The sequence below is a fragment of the Lissotriton vulgaris genome, chromosome 12 (assembly GCF_964263255.1).
Source record: "Lissotriton vulgaris chromosome 12, aLisVul1.2, whole genome shotgun sequence".
Lineage (NCBI taxonomy): Eukaryota > Metazoa > Chordata > Amphibia > Caudata > Salamandridae > Lissotriton > Lissotriton vulgaris.
The window spans coordinates 446,190,953-446,205,542 of NC_141700.1; the positions used below are offsets into that span (position 1 = coordinate 446,190,953).

The window sequence follows — 14,590 nt, forward strand, 5'->3', positions numbered from 1 at the left end:
TTTAATAAACAGGTACTCTTATAAAACCCAATTTCATTTCTTGAATTCTTTACAATTTTGTTTCATGAAGGTATTAATATTGCTCAAATCTAGGTAGAAATTTCATCTACGTCTTTCTCAAAGATATGGAGATTTTTCATTTTGCAATAACAGTATTCATTCTATAATCTTGAAAATACTTGGGTTTTTATAAGGTTTAAGATGATCTTTTCAACAGTAAGATGAATCAGACTTTTATATTTTAATTGTATCGGAATAAGACCTAATGAAAATGATTTGTTATACAACAATGAGAAAAGCAAGGCGCTGCTGAGAGTTGAACTCAGGATCTCCTGTTTACTAGACAGGCGCTTTAACCAGCTAAGCCTCAGCAGCCACTTGAGTCTTAATTTTGAAACAATTTTCTTTATGGTGTTCAAGAGAATATTTCTTCTTCACTTTCATATTCTTTTCTAAGTTCACACACTTCTCTACTCAAACACTTAAGATGAATGAAGACTCTTCATTTATTCAAAAACACCTCTCTAATTTGATGTTTACCCCATTCATATCATTTTAAACTATACCTTGCTGAAGAATGGATTAGTTGAATTCAACAATAGAGTGATCATTCACCTCTATCTTGTTCTTTGTCATTTTCTTTTCCCTATTTCAGTCAATGCATTCCTACAAAAATCTTCACAATACCAATCATTTTATTTAATTTTTAAGATAACGTATTCTAAAGTTCATAGAACCAGATGTTTATTCTTAAATTGTATTTAACACTTGTTTGATGAAAATTATTTGGGAAGCATGGAGAAAACAGTTAGGCGCTGCTGAGATTTGAACTCAGGAGTTCTTGTTTACGAGACAGGCGCTTTAACCACTAAGCCACAGCACCAACATTATTTGTAAAAAATGCATACATAATTTATTGTTGATGATGAAAATGTGTTTTCTGCTATAAATTCTTCTTTATATGTATAGTAATCTTAAACACGAAAAGATACTCAATCACTACGCAAGGATTAATATGTTTTAATAAACAGGTACTCTTATAAAACCCAATTTCATTTCTTGAATTCTTTACAATTTTGTTTCATGAAGGTATTAATATTGCTCAAATCTAGGTAGAAATTTCATCTACTTCTTTCTCATAGATATGTATTTTTTTCATTTTGCAATAACAGTATTCATTCTATAATCTTGAAAATACTTGGGTTTTTATAAGGTTTAAGATGATCTGTTCAACAGTAAGATGAATCAGACTTTTATATTTTAATTGTATCGGAATAAGACCTAATGAAAATGATTTGTTATACAACAATGAGAAAAGCAAGGCACTGCTAAGATTTGAACTCAGGATCTCCTGTTTACTAGACAGGCACTTTAACCAGCTAAGCCACAGCACCCACTAGATTCTACATTTTGAAACACTTTTCTTTATGGTGTTCAAGAGAATATTGCTTTTTCACTTTCATATTCTTTTCTAAGTTCACACACTTCTCTACTCAAACACTTAAGATGAATGAAGACTCTTCATTTATTCAAAAACACCTCTCTAATTTGAAGTTTACCCTATTCATATCATTTTAAACTATACCTTGCTGAAGAATGGATTAGTTGAATTCAACAATAGAGTGATCATTCACCTCTATCTTGTTCTTTGTCATTTTCTTTTCCCTATTTCAGTCAATGCATTCCTACAAAAATCTTCACAATACCAATCATTTTATTTAATTTTTAAGATAACGTATTCTAAAGTTAATAGAACCAGATGTTTATTCTTAAATTGTATTCAACACTTGTTTGATGAAAATTATTTGGGAAGCATGGAGAAAACGGTTAGGCGCTGCTGAGATTTGAACTCAGGATTTCCTGTTTATGAGACAGGCGCTTTAACCACTAAGCCACAGCACCAACATTATTTGTAAAAAATGCATAAATAATTTATTGTTGATGATGAAAATGTGTTTTCTGCTATAAATTCTTCTTTATATGTATAGTAATCTTAAACACGAAAAGATACTCAATCACTATGCAAGGATTAATATGTTTTAATAAACAGGTACTCTTATAAAACCCAATTTCATTTCTTGAATTCTTTACAAGTTTTTTTTCATGAAGGTATTAATATTGCTCAAATCTAGGTAGAAATTTCATCTACTTCTTTCTCATAGATATGTATTTTTTTCATTTTGCAATAACAGTATTCATTCTATAATCTTGAAAATACTTGGGTTTTTATAAGGTTTAAGATGATCTGTTCAACAGTAAGATGAATCAGACTTTTATATTTTAATTGTATCGGACTAAGACCTAATAAAAATGATTTGTTATATAACAATGAGAAAAACAAGGCGCTGCTGAGAGTTGAACTCAGGATCTCCTGTTTACTAGACAGGCGCTTTAACCAGCTGAGCCTCAGCACCCACTTGAGTCTTAATTTTGAAACAATTTTCTTTATGATGTTCAAGAGAATATTGCTTTTTCACTTTCATATTCTATTCTAAGTTCACTCACTTCTCTACTCAAACACTTAAGATGAATGAAGCGTCTTCATTTATTCAAAAACACCTCTCTAATTTGAAGTTTACCCTATTCATATCATTTTAAAATATACCTTGCTGAAGAATGGATTAGTTGAATTCAACAATAGAGTGATCATTCACCTCTATCTTGTTCTTTGTCATTTTCTTTTCCCTATTTCAGTCAATGCATTCCTACAAAAATCTTCACAATACCAATCATTTTATTTAATTTTTAAGATAACGTATTCTAAAGTTCATAGAACCAGATGTTTATTCTTAAATTGTATTCAACACTTGTTTGATGAAAATTATTCGGGAAGCATGGAGAAAACAGTTAGGCGCTGCTGAGATTTGAACTCATGATTTCCTGTTTACGAGACAGGCGCTTTAACCACTAAGCCACAGCACCAACATTATTTGTAAAAAATGCATAAATAATTTATTGTTGATGATGAAAATGTGTTTTCTGCTATAAATTCTTCTTTATATGTATAGTAATCTTAAACACGAAAAGATACTCAATCACTACGCAAGGATTAATATGTTTTAATAAACAGGTACTCTTATAAAACCCAATTTCATTTCTTGAATTCTTTACAAGTTTTTTTTCATGAAGGTATTAATATTGCTCAAATCTAGGTAGAAATTTCATCTACTTCTTTCTCATAGATATGTATTTTTTTCATTTTGCAATAACAGTATTCATTCTATAATCTTGAAAATACTTGGGTTTTTATAAGGTTTAAGATGATCTGTTCAACAGTAAGATGAATCAGACTTTTATATTTTAATTGTATCGGAATAAGACCTAATGAAAATGATTTGTTATATAACAATGAGAAAAGCAAGGCACTGCTGAGATTTGAACTCAGGATCTCCTGTTTACTAGACAGGCACTTTAACCAGCTAAGCCACAGCACCCACTAGATTCTTAATTTTGAAACACTTTTCTTTATGGTGTTCAAGAGAATATTGCTTTTTCACTTTCATATTCTTTTCTAAGTTCACACACTTCTCTACTCAAACACTTAAGATGAATGAAGACTCTTCACTTATTCAAAAACACCTCTCTAATTTGAAGTTTACCCTATTCATATCATTTTAAAATATACCTTGCTGAAGAATGGATTAGTTGAATTCAACAATAGAGTGATCATTCACCTCTATCTTGTTCTTTGTCATTTTCTTTTCCCTATTTCAGTCAATGCATTCCTACAAAAATCTTCACAATACCAATCATTTTATTTAATTTTTAAGATAACGTATTCTAAAGTTCATAGAACCAGATGTTTATTCTTAAATTGTATTTAACACTTGTTTGATGAAAATTATTCGGAAAGCATGGAGAAAACAGTTAGGTGCTGCTGAGATTTGAACTCAGGATTTCCTGTTTACGAGACAGGTGCTTTAACCACTAAGCCACAGCACCAACGTTAATAGTAAAAAATGCATACATAATTTATTGTTGATGATGAAAATGTGTTTTCTGCTATAAATTCTTCTTTATATGTATTGTAATCTTAAACACGAAAAGATACTCAATCACTACGCAATGATTAATATCTTTTAATAAACAGGTACTCTTATAAAACCCAATTTCATTTCTTGAATTCTTTACAATTTTTTTTCATGAAGGTATTAATATTGCTCAAATCTAGGTAGAAATTTCATCTACGTCTTTCTCATAGATATGTAGTTTTTTTCATTTTGCAATAACAGTATTCATTCTATAATCTTGAAAATACTTGGGTTTTTATAAGGTTTAAGATGATCTTTTCAACAGTAAGATGAATCAGACTTTTATATTTTAATTGTATCGGAATAAGACCTAATGAAAATGATTTGTTATATAACAATGAGAAAAGCAAGGCGCTGCTGAGAGTTGAACTCAGGATCTCCTGTTTACTAGACAGGCGCTTTAACCAGCTAAGCCACAGCGCCCACTTGATTCTTATTATTGAAACACTTCTCTTTATGGTGTTCAAGAGAATATTGCTTTTTCACTTTCATATTCTTTGCTAAGTTCACACACTTCTCTACTCAAACACTTAAGATGAATGAAGACTCTTCATTTATTCCAAAACACCTCTCTAATTTGAAGTTTACCCTATTCATATCATTTTAAAATATACCTTGCTGAAGAATGGATTAGTTGAATTCAACAATAGAGTGATCATTCACCTCTATCTTGTTCTTTGTCATTTTCTTTTCCCTATTTCAATCAATGCATTACTACAAAAATCTTCACAATACCAAGCATTTTATTTAATTTTTATGATAACTTATTCTAAAGTTCATAGAACCAGATGTTTATTCTTAAATTGTGTTCAACACTTGTTTGATGAAAATTATTCGGAAAGCATGGAGAAAACAGTTAGGTGTTGCTGAGATTTGAACTCAGGATTTCCTGTTTACGAGACAGGCGCTTTAACCACTAAGCCACAGCACCAACGTTAATAGTAAGAAATGCATACAAAATTTATTGTGGATGATGAAAATGTGTTTTCTGCTATAAATTCTTCTTTATATGTATTGTAATCTTAAACGCGAAACTATACTCAATCACTACGCAAGGATTAATATGTTTTAATAAACAGGTACTCTTATAAAACCCAATTTCATTTCTTGAATTCTTTACAATTTTGTTTCATGAAGGTATTAATATTGTTCAAATCTAGGTAGAAATTTCATCTACGTCTTTCTCATAGATATGTAGATTTTTCATTTTGCAATAACAGTATTCATTCTATAATCTTGAAAATACTTGGGTTTTTATAAGGTTTAAGATGATCTTTTCAACAGTAAGATGAATCAGACTTTTATATTTTAATTGTATCGGAATAAGACCTAATGAAAATGATTTGTTATATAACAATGAGAAAAGCAAGGCACTGCTGAGAGTTGAACCCAGGATCTCCTGTTTAATAGACAGGCGCTTTAACCAGCTAAGCCACAGCACCCACTTGATTCTTAATTTTGAAACACTTTTCTTTATGGTTTTCAAGAGAATATTGCTTTTTCACTTTCATATTCTTTTCTAAGTTCACACACTTCTCTACTCAAAAACTTAAGATGAATGAAGACTCTTCATTTATTCAAAAACACCTCTCTAATTTGAAGTTTACCCTATTCATATCATTTTAAAATATACCTTGCTGAAGAATGGATTAGTTGAATTCAACAATAGAGTGATCATTCACCTCTATCTTGTTCTTTGTCATTTTCTTTTCCCTATTTCAGTCAATGCATTCCTACAAAAATCTTCACAATACCAAGTAGGAGAGTAGGGTCTGCAATCCTATGATCACCCAGATTTTTTGCTTTTGTTTCACTGGTTTACGACTTTCTCTGGCTGTGGGCCTGCCAACCAGACCCACAGCCTGGCTGTTCTCTTTCTAAATTACGAGATGTACCCTAGGTGCATTTACCAATTGGTACTGGGCCACCTTATCAGACCCTGTAACTCAGGGCATAGGTGTACCCAGGGCCGCCAGGGGCTGCAGCATGTATTATGCCACCCCTGGCTGGCCTCCTAAATTTGACACAACTGGCTGCATGACAGCTGGGGCGAAGTCGTGTAATCACCCTTTGCTATAGATATAGTAGCCCTATATCTAACCCCCAAATGGACACCCGAGTTCCTATCAGTCACTCCTATGGCAGGCCTTGACAATCCTGAAGGCAGAGTGCATGGGCTCGTGTGAACTAAGCTCAGGCCCGAGCCGAGCCCGGTTGCAGCTTGCGGAATCAAGACCCAATGGCTGTTCCATGATAACGCGTACCACATCGGTAACTTCGGTGTCGCGTTATCAAGACATGTCGAGTAAGGTGTCATACGACTCGGGATGCTGCCCTCTCACCAACTCTGGCGACGAGGTTAGCATTCCGCCCTTCTAGAGGGACACGACATGTACGTAACTGTGAACCCCGGTTAAAGTTAACGAAAGCCTCAGCTCCACAAAATGGATGCTGCCACCACAGACACGAGTCTGACCTCCTGCTGCTGGGAGTCCTTCCAGCGAGGAGCACTTGGACAAAGGGTTTCCTGTCGAGGGCGGTGTTCGCACCGTCCCAGACAGGGTTTGTGTATTCTGGGTAGGTAGGGCTTTTGCGAGAAGGTGACTGCGGAGTGGCACCCCGGTGCTCACTACGCATCTGCCGGTTAGAACCAGTTCCAGGGGCGACAGCCCTGGCCTGGGGAAAGTCCGGCAGGGGAGAGGGGTGTAACTACCCCCCTTCCTGGTCCCACCCTTAGGGCAGGACCTAGTCATGTACCCACCCCTTTCTTTAGAATAAAGACCGGAGCGAGGACCCTTCCAAATTAGATCATCTTTGAATCAAGAATACTTTCTACGAAAGGACTTCAAGACTCTTCTCAAGATTTCTCCCTTGTGACTAAGGAGTAGTCACCCTGCATCAGCGGGCACCATCTAAGAACTCTGCGGTTTGCTGTAAGTCCTTCCTCAAGGAATCCGACGGCCCAGCTCGACGAGAAACCGGCTTCCCTGGCACCTCTGACCTCTACCCACGTCATCAGCTCAGCTGTGATCTGTGGGTGCGACGAGACCTCGAGGGACCGGCCATCATCAGAACCTGCACGCTCTTAAAAACCAGCACGACCATCGAGGTAACTCTCTGGTGAGTGCTCTGGGGTCCGAGAAGCCCCGACCCTGAGCCGCTCCAGCACCGAAGTGCAGTCTCCCAGCATCTCCACGATCTGCGTGGGGCCCTTCTGCTCGCTGCTCAGCACGTTGTCTGGTCACTTGCCGCTGGCTTGTGCCCTTCTGTGACGACATCCGAGAATCAACACTGCCGGTCTGGTTGCTCCAGACTGGCCCTTGCTTCCATCCTTTTGAGAAGCACCCCGGACCCTCCTGGTCCACTCAAGACGCCGACAGCGACATCCGTCGTGGGACAGCTCGCACCTCCACCGTGGTCGCCGACAACGCCTCCTGGTCCGTGAGACTGCAGAGCCTAGCGTCGCCCACTCACCTGGTCGAGGTGACGGCCAACTGGTGCCTTCCTGGTACCCTCTGACTACTGGCTAGTAGTACGAACTTGGTCCCCTCTGCTTTCAGGTTTCATCAATCTCCGATCCAGGCTTGGATCCCTACGAACTATTCATCACTGGTCGCCGGCCAGCAACTCCTTTTCTTCCGGCTCCTGGTTCGTCAGCGAAGACCCCGACGCCTGTAAGACTTGTGCAGCCGCAGCCCTCGTGGCTAGGTAACTCGGCATTTCAGTGCCTGCATAGCCTCCTTACTCTAGGGTCCCGAGTCCCTCGCTTCCGACTTGCCTTAACCTTTCCGTGTCCCCGGACACTTGTTTTAAACTGTGCACTTGAAGTATTTGCTAAAGAGATTTGGTTTGTGCTTAGTACCCTGTCCTCATAAAGAGTACAGGGCTGTTGTGATTCTTAATAAATATACTGTTTATTTTCATAACACTTGTGTGGTGTCCTTTCACTGGGTGTTCAAGGGGTACATGTGTGGTAAACAGCTGGCTTAACACACCCTCTCGAGTCTTTAGCCTTAGACTGCTCGTATCCACGCTACTAGGATAGCTGGTCTATAGGTTGACTTACAACCAAACACCATAAGGGTCGTTGGAACGATACATAGCGGTCGCTAGAATAGCGAACGTTGCATATCGGGCCAACTTCTCACATTGGTGAGCAGCGGTTGGGATTTGAGCTTGCTGTTGTTTTACCACACGTATCCTAAGAATATCTTGTTGAAAGATCACACAAGTACTGTTAGCACATATAACTAAAGCTTAGAATACTCTGAGTTCTACTGAACCAGCTGTTGTAGCTCCTCAAGGCTTAGCACACCTTGGCTACAACTCTTAGCAAGGGATCAGTAGGAAAACACATAGTGTAGGTAGGTGCATCACTTACACCACACTAGAAACAGTATGTCGGGCCAAGGAGGAAACTCTGAGTCTCCCCTTGTGTCAGTTGACCCTCCACAGGTCATCCCTTCAGGATATACTGTGCTGAGCTTCAAGGAGTTAAGACGATTGTGTCACTCCCGGAAGATTCAGCAGGGGTCTAACCCCACAACGTCCTTTCTGATTGGTCTCTTGGAGACTTATGATGCCAGGAGAGCTGAGAAACTTCGTAGCTCTTCTAATCCAGAAGGAGACATGCCTCCCCTCGAGGGAACCCGGGACGATCCTGACCTCATTCACCTCGCAACCGAGAACGAGGATGTGGAGGAGGATGAGGATGAGGATCTCTCAGGGGACGAGGCAGATAAGGGACAGGTAGAAGTCGTCAGACTAACACGGTCCAACTTAAGCAGACACGATAGTGGTACTGGGGGAGCCCCGGCGCTACTGTCGGTTCCGCTTAACATGGGGAATGGACGAGCCAGATCTCTCTCAAGAGGCTCTGGCAGATCCCTTCATACCAACGGCTCTCACAACTCTTCTCAAAGAGGGATAACGTCCCCTCAGAGGAGAGTGTACGAAGCGAAGGAAAGGGCAGCTAATCTGCGGATCGAAAGGGAAGAACTTGCCCTGGCCAAGGAAAAGCTTGCTTTTGCTAGAGAGCAACAGTTAAGTGGGGCAGTCCCCACTGGTGGCAGCAATATACCTAGTAATAGGGAAAAGAGTTTCGATACGAAACACCTTGGGAAGATAGTGCCCCCCTTTAAACAAGGGGACGACATCCACAAATGGATTACTGCTTTGGAGAGGGCCTGCACTGTGCAAGGTGTTCCCCAGAGTCAGTGGGCAGCTATCTTGTGGCTCTCCTTTGAAGGTAAAGGAAGAGACAAGCTCCTCACCACAAGGGTAGAGGACGCTAACAATTACCAAGTCTTGAAGAATACACTCGTTGAAGGGTTCGGCCTAACCACTGAGCAGTACAGGGTGCTGTTCAGGGATACCCAGAAAACGCAGTCTCAAGATTGGTCTGATTTTGTCGATTGTGCCACTAAGGCTTTTGAGGGCTGGTTGCTGGGCAGTAAGGTTACTGATTACAAGGGATTGTATAATTTGATGATGAGAGAACAAATTTTAAACAATTGTCAGAACCAGTTGTTGCATCAGCATCTTGTCGACTCGGATCTGACCTCTCCCCAAGAATTGGGCCAGAAGGCAGACAAATGGGTTCGTACGAGAGTTAAACAGAACCAGGGCCAGAATCAAGGTGGTCAGAAGAAAGCAGACCAGAAGGGTAAAGATTCTAAGGGGGAACAAAATGACCAGAAGTCTTCGACAGGTCCCCAACAACCCAAAGAGGGTGGTGGTCAGGCTCCCCAAAAGAAGAAAGAAGGCCAATCCAAACGATGGTGCCAGTACTGTAAAAGTAAATCTCACTGGTTTAGTGAGTGCACCAAGAAAGGAGGAGGGCAGACTCCTGCCACTGCAGCCCCTAAGGCACCTGTGCCCCCTAGTACAGTCAGCAGTGGTAGTGCACCTCCCAAGGGTTTAGTAGGGTTAACCCTGGGTTCTGAGGGGCGTGACAACTTAGTTGGCACACTCACTCAGGCTGTCCTTGTCAGTACAGGGGACGTGGACGTGTCCCCTGACGTAAGCCCCAATACTTTGGGCAAATACAGACAGACGCCTTTCATAAATGGAAAGATGGCTCAGGCCTATAGGGACACTTGTGCCAGCGTCACCATGGTGACGCCTAACTTTGTGGACCCTGGACAGATCATGCCAGGTACAGAATTCCTGGTGACCAATGCAAGCAATGTCACTACCAATCACAGTATGGCAATTGTAGCTTTCTCCTGGGGAGGGGTAACTGGCCAAAAGAAGGTTGTAGTTAGTCCAGACCTCCCAGTGGATTGTTTGTTGGGCAATGATTTGGAGTCGTCACAATGGTCAGAAGTGGAGCACCGGACTCACATGGAAATGTTAGGTTTGCCAGCACATGTGTTCGCTGTGACTAGGTCACAGGTCAGGAAATGCCCCACTGAACAGGTGCTGGATCCTGGAACAACGGACCAGACACCCCCCAAGAAAAAGAGCAGTAGGGTTAAGGCTGCGCCTTCCCCCTTGCCCCAGGTCGAGGATCAAGTCTCAGAGGAGGCTGACCTACAGGAATTGAGGGAAACTGAGCCGAGAGAGTTCGAACTTGATCAAGTTGAATTCTTGGGCTCAGGGGGACCCTCAAGGGAAGATCTGGGGAAGGACCAGTTAGACTGCCCTTCTCTTGAACCCCTCAGACAGCAGGCGGCTGCTGAGGCTGCTGGGAACGCCACAGGTACCCACAAGGTATACTGGGAAGATGGACTCCTGTACACTGAGTCAAGAGACCCCAAGCCTGGCATGACCAGGAGGCTGGTCGTCCCCTTGTCTCAGCGTGGTTTCCTACTTACCTTGGCCCACGAGATTCCCTTAGCAGGTCACTTAGGCCAGACGAAAACGTGGGACAGGCTTGTCTCGCACTTTCACTGGCCGCACATGAACGAAGATACCAAGGAGTTTTGCCGCTCCTGTGTCACTTGCCAAGCCAGTGGTAAGTCAGGTGGCACGACAAAGGCCCCCCTTATACCAATTCCTGTGGTGGGGGTGCCCTTTGAACGGGTGGGGATCGACATCGTCGGTCCCATGGAACCACCGACAGCATCAGGGCACAAGTTTATACTGGTGGTAGTGGATCATGCCACCAGGTATCCTGAAGCTATTCCCCTTAGGACCACTACAGCACCTGTTGTGGCAAGAGCCCTAGTTGGAGTATTCTCCAGAGTGGGCTTCCCTAAGGAGGTCGTCTCCGACAGAGGTGCAAACTTTATGTCGAGCTACTTAACTGCTATGTGGAAGGAATGTGGTGTCAACTACAAGTTCACTACACCCTATCACCCACAATGCAATGGGCTTGTTGAGAGATTCAACAGGACCCTAAAAGGGATGATTCATGGACTACCGGAAAAGCTTCGGCGTAGATGGGACGTCCTGATCCCCTGCCTCTTGTTCGCCTACAGAGAAGTCCCACAGAAGGGGGTTGGCTACAGCCCTTTTGAACTTTTGTACGGGCATCCTGTAAGAGGACCCCTGTGTTTGGTGAAGGAAGGATGAGAGAGACCTCTCAAAAAGCCTGCAACCAACATAGTGGACTATGTGCTCGGCCTCCGCTCGCGGATGGCTGAATACATGGAGAAGGCATCCGAAAACCTTAAGGCCAGCCAAGAACTCCAAAAAGCTTGGCATGACCAAAAGGCTGTCTTGACTGTTTACCAGCCCGGACAGAAGGTGTGGGTGTTGGAGCCAGTGGCCCCAGCAGCACTCAAGGACAAATGGTCCGGGCCCCACACCATCCTGGAGAAAAAGGGAGAGGTCACCTACCTGGTCGACCTGGGAACTCCCCGGAGCCCCCACAGGGTGCTTCATGTCAACAGGCTAAAAGCATATGTCGACAGGAAGGACATGAGTTTGCTCATGGCCCTAGATGAGGGACAAGAAGAGGAGAGTGACCCTCTCCCCGACCTGCTCTCTCAGAATCCTGACGATGGCTAGGTAGATGGTGTTGTCTTTTGTGGCAGCCTCTCCGAACATCAACAGAGCGACTGTAAACAGGTTCTTCAGTCGTTCCGAAATCTGTTTTCTCTGACACCCAGTCAGACCGATTGGTGCACCCATGAGGTCGACACTGGTGACAGCTTGCCCGTAAAGAGTAAAATCTACAGGCAGCCTGATCACGTTAGAGACTGCATCAAAAGTGAAGTGCAGAAAATGTTGGAGCTGGGAGTCATTGAACCCTCGGATAGCCCTTGGGCTAGTCCCGTAGTTCTAGTGCCGAAACCTCACACCCAGGGTGGTAAGAGAGAGATGAGGTTTTGCGTAGACTACAGGGGTCTCAATGCAGTCACTAAGACTGACGCCCACCCAATACCAAGGGCAGACGAGCTTATCGATAGATTGGCTTCGGCCAACTACTTAAGTACGTTTGACCTGACAGCTGGGTATTGGCAAATCAGGTTAGCTGAGGACGCCAAGCCTAAAACAGCATTTTCAACCCCTGGTGGGCATTATCAGTTCGTGGTGATGCCCTTTGGTCTGAAAAATGCACCTGCCACCTTCCAACGGTTGGTGAATCATGTCCTTACTGGGCTGGATGACTTCTGTGCGGCGTATCTTGACGATATTGCTGTCTTTAGCTCCACCTGGGAGGATCACCTGGTCCACCTGCGGAAGACGTTAGAGGCACTGCAAGCAGCAGGTCTCACTATCAAGGCCACCAAGTGCCAGATAGGGCAGACACAGGTTGTATACCTGGGCCACCTTGTCGGTGGAGGTCAGGTTCAGCCACTGGAGAGCAAGATACAGTCAATCAGGGACTGGGCTCCTCCAACCACCCAGACTCAGGTTCGAGCTTTCTTGGGCCTGACTGGTTACTACAGGAAGTTTGTCAGGAACTATGGTTCCATCGTGACACCATTAAATGAACTGACAAGTAAGAAAATGCCAAAAAAGGTTCAGTGGACAGCGAGCTGTCAAAAAGCATTCGATGACCTAAAGCAGGCCATGTGCACGGCGCCTATCCTCAAGAGTCCGGACTACTCCAAACCATTCATTGTCCAAACAGATGCTTCTGAGTTGGGTGTGGGAGCTGTTCTTTCTCAACTGAATTTTGATGGTCAAGACCAGCCCATTGCTTTCATAAGCAGACGGCTGACCCCTAGAGAGAAGAATTGGTCAGCTATTGAGAGGGAGGCCTTTGCTGTGGTTTGGGCCCTGAAGAAGCTGAGGCCATACTTGTTTGGCACTCACTTCAAGATTCAGACCGACCATAAGCCCCTCTTGTGGCTAAATCAGATGAAGGGTGAAAACCCCAAACTGCTTAGGTGGTCCATTTCCCTACAGGGGATGGACTTCACAGTGGAACATAGACCTGGTACTGATCATGGCAATGCCGATGGGCTCTCCAGATATTTCCACTTAGAACAAGAAGACTTACCTGGTCAAGGTTAGTTAGTTGTTCCGACGTTTGGGGGGGGGTCATGTAGGAGAGTAGGGTCTGCAATCCTATGATCACCCAGATTTTTTGCTTTTGTTTCACTGGTTTACGACTTTCTCTGGCTGTGGGCCTGCCAACCAGACCCACAGCCTGGCTGTTCTCTTTCTAAATTACGAGATGTACCCTAGGTGCATTTACCAATTGGTACTGGGCCACCTTATCAGACCCTGTAACTCAGGGCATAGGTGTACCCAGGGCCGCCAGGGGCTGCAGCATGTATTATGCCACCCCTGGCTGGCCTCCTAAATTTGACACAACTGGCTGCATGACAGCTGGGGCGAAGTCGTGTAATCACCCTTTGCTATAGATATAGTAGCCCTATATCTAACCCCCAAATGGACACCCGAGTTCCTATCAGTCACTCCTATGGCAGGCCTTGACAATCCTGAAGGCAGAGTGCATGGGCTCGTGTGAACTAAGCTCAGGCCCGAGCCAAGCCCGGTTGCAGCTTGCGGAATCAAGACCCAATGGCTGTTCCATGATAACGCGTACCACATCGGTAACTTCGGTGTCGCGTTATCAAGACATGTCGAGTAAGGTGTCATACGACTCGGGATGCTGCCCTCTCACCAACTCTGGCGACGAGGTTAGCATTCCGCCCTTCTAGAGGGACACGACATGTACGTAACTGTGAACCCCGGTTAAAGTTAACGAAAGCCTCAGCTCCACAAAATGGATGCTGCCACCACAGACACGAGTCTGACCTCCTGCTGCTGGGAGTCCTTCCAGCGAGGAGCACTTGGACAAAGGGTTTCCTGTCGAGGGCGGTGTTCGCACCGTCCCAGACAGGGTTTGTGTATTCTGGGTAGGTAGGGCTTTTGCGAGAAGGTGACTGCGGAGTGGCACCCCGGTGCTCACTACGCATCTGCCGGTTAGAACCAGTTCCAGGGGCGACAGCCCTGGCCTGGGGAAAGTCTGGCAGGGGAGAGGGGTGTAACTACCCCCCTTCCTGGTCCCACCCTTAGGGCAGGACCTAGTCATGTACCCACCCCTTTCTTTAGAATAAAGACCGGAGCGAGGACCCTTCCAAATTAGATCATCTTCGAATCAAGAATACTTTCTACGAAAGGACTTCAAGACTCTTCTCAAGATTTCTCCCTTG

The 14,590-nt window shown here is 43.5% G+C and overlaps 6 non-coding genes across 6 annotated transcripts; all 6 read right to left on the reverse strand.

Moving 5' to 3' along the window:
• Window positions 1-1,829: 1,829 nt before the first annotated feature.
• TRNAM-CAU (transfer RNA methionine (anticodon CAU)) lies at window positions 1,830-1,902 on the reverse strand. Its single transcript has one exon. It is a non-coding gene; the product is annotated as a tRNA-Met (tRNA).
• A 1,458-nt stretch (window positions 1,903-3,360) lies between these two features.
• Window positions 3,361-3,434, reverse strand: TRNAT-AGU (transfer RNA threonine (anticodon AGU)). The gene has a single exon. It is a non-coding gene; the product is annotated as a tRNA-Thr (tRNA).
• Window positions 3,435-3,869: 435 nt separating this feature from the next.
• TRNAT-CGU (transfer RNA threonine (anticodon CGU)) lies at window positions 3,870-3,942 on the reverse strand. The gene has a single exon. It is a non-coding gene; the product is annotated as a tRNA-Thr (tRNA).
• A 438-nt stretch (window positions 3,943-4,380) lies between these two features.
• On the reverse strand, window positions 4,381-4,454 carry TRNAT-AGU (transfer RNA threonine (anticodon AGU)). Its single transcript has one exon. It is a non-coding gene; the product is annotated as a tRNA-Thr (tRNA).
• A 435-nt stretch (window positions 4,455-4,889) lies between these two features.
• On the reverse strand, window positions 4,890-4,962 carry TRNAT-CGU (transfer RNA threonine (anticodon CGU)). The gene has a single exon. It is a non-coding gene; the product is annotated as a tRNA-Thr (tRNA).
• A 437-nt stretch (window positions 4,963-5,399) lies between these two features.
• TRNAN-AUU (transfer RNA asparagine (anticodon AUU)) lies at window positions 5,400-5,473 on the reverse strand. The gene has a single exon. It is a non-coding gene; the product is annotated as a tRNA-Asn (tRNA).
• Between the last annotated feature and the right edge of the window lie 9,117 nt (window positions 5,474-14,590).